General features: G+C 46.6%; 1 gene segment (V, D, J or C); it reads right to left on the bottom strand.

Annotated features, from left to right (window-relative positions):
• Positions 1-6,707: 6,707 nt before the first annotated feature.
• Positions 6,708-7,258, bottom strand: LOC311120665 (putative non-functional immunoglobulin kappa variable 6D-41). The segment is given in 2 exons: positions 7,207-7,258; positions 6,708-7,042 (listed from the first exon to the last, which is right to left on the bottom strand).
• Between the last annotated feature and the right edge of the window lie 272 nt (positions 7,259-7,530).

Below are 7,530 nucleotides of genomic sequence, written 5' to 3'. Positions count from 1 at the left end.
ACCTAAAGGTGGGAGGAGCATAGTGCCTTTGTTTGTCAAGGGTTATAAAAACAGTATATTTGTGTTTTTGAGCAGAGCTCTCCTTGAATAAAATTTACCGATAATTACTTGTGGATTGTGGACCTTGAATCATTGATGATTAAAACCAGAGCTTTACAACCTCTGGTAATGATTCAAGCTTAGGTTGAATTAGAGATAGAAATTCACGTGACACTCTCTCTCTCTCTCTCTCTCTCTCTCTCTCTCTCTCTCTCTCTCTCTCTCTCTCTCTCTCTCTCTCTCTCTCTCTCTCTCTCTCTCTCTCTCTCTCTCTCTCTCTCTCTCTCTCTCTCTCTCTCTCTCTCTCTCTCTCTCTCTCTCTCTCTCTCTCTCTCTCTCTCTCTCTCTCTCTGACCTCCTGGGGACAGAGTTGCTCTATTCTAGGAGAAGCAAATTCCATCCCACCCTGATCATGCAAATCAGGGCTGCATTCAGTAAGGTGAAACGTTTAGAACGCTAAAGATAGAAATCCAATGAATAGATCTAACACTCCATGTTTTATTTGAAAGATAATAATGTCTGTTCAACACAAATAATTTATATCTGAACATTCCAGATGTGAAGGTCAATGGTGTGGTAGTAAAGTGGTGGTTTCTATATGGAGGAGAAGTAATGGTTATGGTTGTGTAGAGGAGGTGGTTGGGTGAACTATGCTCCTGTCTTCATGTAACCAGAGTATTGTTGTCCTGGTGTGGGACTGTCTAACGCTGTGTGTTTCATGTCATATCTGTTGCTCCTCAACACCTGCATTAGGTCCCAGCTGCAGAAGTACAGTCTCTGTGCATTGTTACTGAGGGAGGTTTTTGTACGACTCTAAATCACTGTGTGTTCCCATCAGCATTCGCACCCATGCAGTAGTAATTTCCTACATCTTCAGCCTGGACTACACTGATGATGAGAGTAAAATCTGGTTCAGACCGCTGCTACTGAAATGACCAGGAGTTTCAGACTGACGTTGACTAATCTTATAGAAGAGGAGTTGAGGGGACTGTCCAGGTTTCTGCAGGTACCAGCTCAGGTCATCATCCACCCCCTTACTGGCTGTGCAGCTCAGATACACAGTCTCTCCCAGACTAACATACTTGACAGTAGGAGACTGAGTCACAACTCCAGCCCCAGATGATTCTGGAAATGTGAGGTGGAGAATAAATAATAGGAATCGAAATAAAATTACTGCAAACTCTCCCCATGTACAAAGAGTTGCATAGAGGCTTCTCAAACTACTGTTCTCAAAACTTGCTGTCTGAAGACGACAGTTCAGAAAGGTCAGAGAGCAGACTTTCTCACCCTGAGTCAGGAATCCCAGAGTGGTCAGCAGGGGAATCAGTGATATCATCTTCATCATCTGTGGCTCTGAGAAGACTGAACAGACTGAACCCAACGATAACAACACTGCAGTCTTAAAGTGTCAGGACAGATCTCAGTCCTGCAGTCTGAAACTCCCAGGGCTATAAACACTCCCAGAGCACTGAAGCATGAGCTGCCAATGCAAAGCACCTTCTCTATGGAAATACCCTACCTCAGGACAGATGATGAAACTGTTAATGCAATGACATAAACACATTAATCTTAAACGTGGAATACAATAGCTTCATACATCTGTGGAAGGCCTGTAATTGACCATAGTATTTAGTTACATGTAAGTGTATTCATTCAATACTAGTGTATTGCTATCCAAATAAAATAAAATACAATTGGTCACATGTGCCGAATACAAAGTGAAATGCTTACTTACAAGCATTAACCAACAATGCAGTTATAAGAAAATAGAGTTAAGAAAATATTTGCTAAATTTACTAAAGTAAATAAAATATAAAGTAACACAACAAAATAACAATAGCGAGGCTATATACAGTGGGTACCGGTACCGAGTCAATGTACGGGGGTACAGGTTAGTCGAAGTAATTTGTACATGTAGGTAGGAGTAAAGTGACTATGCATAGATAATAAACAGGAAGTAGCTGCAGTGTAAAAACAAGGAGGGCAGGGTGGCCATTTTATTAATTGTTCAGCAGTCTAGCAGTCTTATGGCTTGGGGGTAGAAGCTATTAAGAGCCTTTTGGACATAGACTTGGCGCTCCGGTACCGCTTGCCGTGCGATAGCAGAGAGAACGGTCTATGACTTGGGTGACTGGAGTCTTTGACAATTCTATATTAAACTAAAATATAAACACAGCATGCAACAATTTCAACGATTTTACTGAGTTACAGTTCATATAAGAAAATCAGTCAATTGAAATAAATTCATTAGGCCCTAATCTACGGATTTCACATGACTGGGAAGTGGTGCAGCATGGGTGGGCCTTGTGCTAAAATGGCATCATGCTGAAGTTCAGTTCAGACCATAAAGAATTATTGAGGCCTCAGCTGGATATAACCGTTTTTGCATGGACATTGCCATTGAGGGATTCCACCATTTTGAAGTAGTCAACTGGGTGGGACTTCCTGTGGATTAAGGAAGGATCACATAAATCCATCCTGGTCATCAGGAGGGATCAGCCAATGAATTACACTAATGAGGAAAGATATCATTACTGGAGGTGGCAGTAAATCGCCAGCCTTGGCTTCATACTTGTTCAAACAACACATTCTAGGTGGCAGTATGTACCCTTTTAGTTTGTTTACCAGTAGAAGTAGTAGAGGAAGAAAATGGATGACTTCACAATGGAGACTGCCTGTGCTCTCACAGACGCCATAATGGGACTGATACAATAATGATGTTGTCTATCTAAGTCTATGGTTCAGACAGAAAATAAAGAGTTATTAGTCAAACAGTTTCAGGGTCAGCTGTTGGTTGGATTACAGACTGGGCCAGCAAGCTCTTTTATTGCTTTTGACATTCATATCTAGACAGGCGTGCAATGACAGAACAGTATCAAAGTCACCAGATATTAGTAGCATAATAGTTAACTGAATTTTACTGCTGGCAATAAAAAGTGAATGTCATCATCTGTTGCTTCAACTAGGTGGCAACAAAATAGTTTTCTGATTGGTTGTATCTTAATCAAACTCCTCCCACTCGCTCATTCGCTTCTCTTCGCCTGGAACCATATGCCCAGCAGCTTGTAGGCACACGCGGAAAATACATCAAGCTTTAACCAAACAAAATATTTTTACGTTTTATTGCTTGTTTACTTGACGATAACATTTTGTTTTGATTTGTGTTTGTGTAGGCTACACAGCCGGAAATTAACAAGTTCAACACGGCGCCACTATAACAATGTTTGCCCAACTTCATAACCATTATGAGGCATTTCTGAATGAAAATAACGTTGTGACAGATCTCCTAGTTATGATGGAGGAGAAAGCTGGGATACAGAGAACATACACCGCTTCAGACTCCAGTGATGTAAGGAATGGTTATGTTCTGTAATGTCCTAAACGTACTGGCACAGAGGCAAGGTGCAACCTTTCATATCTGACCTATGACCTTGCTAGGTCAGACATATCACCTGGAGGTTACTGTTATCCTCTGACTGATGTCCAGTCTAGTTTACTCAGGATTAGGTCTGGGAGATGCTGCAGTGCGGTACAGGACAGGTCCTGGTGGAGGCATTAGGAGGTTGTGTGTTTGTCTGTGTAACACTCTGGCTCCGGGACTTTTGTATTTGAGCCAGGGTGTATTGTGTTTTGTTGGGTTTTGGGTGATTTTCTATGTTTGCATTTCTGTCAGGTTTATTTCTAGGTTTGGTCATTGACTCCCAATCGGAGGTAACGAGTGTCAGCTGTCGGCTCGTTATCTCTGATTGGGAGCCATATTTATACTGCATGTTTTCCTGTGGGCATTGTGGGTTATTGTTCCGTGTTTCAGTCGTTGTACTGTGGACTTCACGAGTCGTCTTTTGTTTTGTATTTCGGTGTTTTTTCAATTAAAGTCATGTTCGTTCAACGCGCTGCGCTTTGGTCTCCTTCACTCCTAGACGATCGTGACAGAATAACCCACCAAAGAAAGACCAAGCAGCGTGTCCAGGAGCAGGGAGACTGGACATGGGAGGAGGCACCGGGCAAGGAGATAGAGAGGCTGGCGATGGCCCAGGTGGGCACATCGTGGTCCTGGGAGGACATGCTCGGAGGCAAGGGACCTTGGGGAAGGATCAAGGCCCTGGCGAGAGAGGAGCAACGGCGGCAGCAGGGCCATCGTCGGAGGGTCGTGTGTCAACCCCAGAAAATTTTTAGGGGGGGGCACACGGCATGGACGACGGGGCTGACGGAGGAGAAAAGGGGGAGTATCCAGGAGGCCACCAGGCCAGGGGTACACCGCCCTGTACGTCCTGTGCTGATGCCTCACACAGAGTGTGTGAGGGTAGGCATTCAGCCAGGACGGGTGGTGTCCGCTGTTCGCTCCAGGCCTCCTATCCGTCTCCACAGCCCGGTCCGGCCTGTTCCTGCCACCCGCACCAGGTCTACGGTGTGCGTCGCCAGCCCGGTCCGGCCTGTTCCTGCCACCCGCACCAAGACTACGGTGCGCGTCGCCAGCCCGGTCCGGTCTGTTCCGGCCACCCGCACCAAGACTACGGTGCGCGTCGCCAGCCCGGTCCGGCCTGTTCCTGCCACCCGCACCAAGACTACGGTGCGCGTCGCCAGCCCGACCCGGCCTGTTCCTGCCACCCGCACCAAGACTACGGTGCGCGTCGCCAGCCCGGTCCGGCCTGTTCCGGCCACCCGCACTAAGTCTACGGTGCGCCTCAGACGGCCAGAGTCTGCCGTCTGCCCAACGGGGCCTGAACTGCCCGTCTGCCTAAAGCCTGCAAAGCCGCCCGTCTGCCATGAGCCATCAGAGCCGTCCGCCAGACCAGAGCCGCTAGAGCCTTCCGCCAGACAGGATCAGCCAGAGCCTTCCGCCAGACAGGATCAGCCAGAGCCTTCCGCCAGCCATGAGCAGCCAGATCCGTCGGCCAGCCATGAGCAGCCAGATCCGTCGGCCAGCCATGAGCAGCCAGATCCGTCGGCCAGCCATGAGCAGCCAGATCCGTCAGCCAGCCATGAGCAGCCAGATCCATCAGCCAGCCATGAGCAGCCAGATCCTTCAGCCTGCCATGAGCCGTCCAGCCAGGATCCGCCAGAGCCAGCCAGCCAGGATCCGCCCCTTAGCCAGGTGCTGTCCCTTAGCCCGGTGCTGCCCCTAAATCCAGGTGGAGTAAGTTGGAGGGTGGTCATGTGGAGGAGGCTAGGGAAGCGGGTGGTGACTAAGGTGGGGTGGGGACCACGACCAGGGCCAGAACCGCCACCGTGGACAGACGCCCACCCAGACCCTCCCCGAGACTGTATGCTGGTGCGCCCGGAGTGCGCACCTTTAGGGGGGGGTACTGTAACACTCTGGCTCCGGGACTTTTGTATTTGAGCCAGGGTGTATTGTGTTTTGTTGGGTTTTGGGTGATTTTCTATGTTTGCATTTCTGTCAGGTTTATTTCTAGGTTTGGTCATTGACTCCCAATCGGAGGTAACGAGTGTCAGCTGTCGGCTCGTTATCTCTGATTGGGAGCCATATTTATACTGCATGTTTTCCTGTGGGCATTGTGGGTTATTGTTCCGTGTTTCAGTCGTTGTACTGTGGACTTCACGAGTCGTCTTTTGTTTTGTATTTCGGTGTTTTTTCAATTAAAGTCATGTTCGTTCAACGCGCTGCGCTTTGGTCTCCTTCACTCCTAGACGATCGTGACAGTCTGAGCGTGTGACTTTGGAACTGTTGACCTCTGACCCTTGCTGACCTGTCAGTGACCCTGGAGGTATTCTAGACTGGGATGAAGGACTTCCATCTGTCTGTGTTGATTCCTGATGAATTCATGATGAATCTGTCTGTGTTGATTTTTGATGAATTCATTATGAACTGTCTCAGTGCTGATTCCTGATGAATTGATGATGAAACTGGCTCAGTGTTGATTCCTGATGAATTCCTGATGAATCTGTCTCAGTGCTGATTCCTGATGAATTCCTGATGAATCTGGCTCAGTGCTGATTCCTGATGAATTCCTGATGAATCTGTCTCAGTGCTGCTTCCTGATGAATTCCTGATGAATCTGTCTCAGTGCTGATTCCTGATGAATTCCTGATGAATCTGTCTCAGTGCTGCTTCCTGATGAATTCCTGATTAATCTGGCTCAGGGATGATTCCTAATGACTTCATGATGAGTCTGGCGTATGATGTTGAACTTTTACCCTCTGCCAGTCTGTCGGATGTCCACTGGCCAACCTCCTCTGGTCTAGTTCTGGTGTGGTGTTAAGGATGGGGGAACATCTGGGGAATGTACTGCTCTATTCTGGGAGAGGGACCATGCAAATCTTAGTTTCTGTTTCACAGGGCTCTCTCTCTGTCACACACACACATGCACTTACACACTGCTCCACAGAAGTGTTGGCCAGCTGTGTGTCTGGTTGATCTACCATGCATTGAGGCATACCAACCTTTTTGCTTCACACATGATTTTATGTGGACATGATATGGATTATTCATCCTCAATAGGACTATTTTACCTGTATCTTTCTGATAAGGAGGATATTTGTAGCCATGGGAGGTAGGGAGGGTTATGAAACTAGTCTGTAACCATTATTTCTGTGAGTTAGTAAAGTGGTTATACTTGGTGATGTCATATCACAAGACCCTTAGTTCTGTGTTCAGTGGACCAGTGATGTGTGTAATTTCATGCAGGAGGTTTTTGTACGGCTCTAAATCACTGTGTGAACAAACGTTCACTATTGGGATAGTGGAAACTCTTACAGTAGTAAACTGCTGCATCTTCAGCCTGGACTCCACTGATGGTCAGAGTGAAGTCACTCTCAGACCCACTGCCACTGAATCTAGCAGGAATCCCATCTAGCAGGTTCTTTGCGTATTTTATCAGGAGTTTGGGAGCTTCTCCAGGTCTCTGTTGATACCAGAACGCACCCTCACCTCCACTATCCCATTTGAACACTTTAGGGTTGGTTGTACAGGTCAGAGTGATGGGGTCTCCTGGAGAAAATGTCACTACAGGAGGCTGAGTCACAGTCACCTGACCTCTGGATCCTGAAGAAGAAAAATATAAATTGATCAACGAGTATAAATAAGAGATCATTTATATTTCATTATATAATGCCGGGACATTTATTAATTGAGAGCCATTTCAATGATTATACAAGGTACTCAACAATATGTCATTTTTCCATTGTAAGAGTTAGAAAACAACAGACCTGTGAGGCAGCAGCAGACCAGTGTCCAGATGAAGATGGTGATCAGAGTCATGGTTGTCGTGGTTTCTGTTGTGTTGAAGGAGCGCTCTCAGTCCTGCAGTCTGAAACTCCCAGGGCTTTAAACACTCCCAGAGCACTGAAGCATGAGCTGCCAATGCAAAGCACCTTCTCTATGGAAATACCCTACCTCAGGACAGATGATGAATCTGCAAATAATAATCATGTGAATTGCTTTATATTTCTGTTGTTGACAGTAAAATGGCACAATTGTCAATATTGATATTTGCCTCAAATGACAATGTCTCACTCTGCCCATATGCAATG

Source organism: Coregonus lavaretus (genome assembly GCF_964263955.1).
Source record: "Coregonus lavaretus genome assembly, contig: HAP1_SCAFFOLD_579, whole genome shotgun sequence".
Taxonomy (NCBI): Eukaryota; Metazoa; Chordata; class Actinopteri; order Salmoniformes; family Salmonidae; genus Coregonus; species Coregonus lavaretus.
This window is presented reverse-complemented; position numbering and strand designations above follow the sequence as displayed.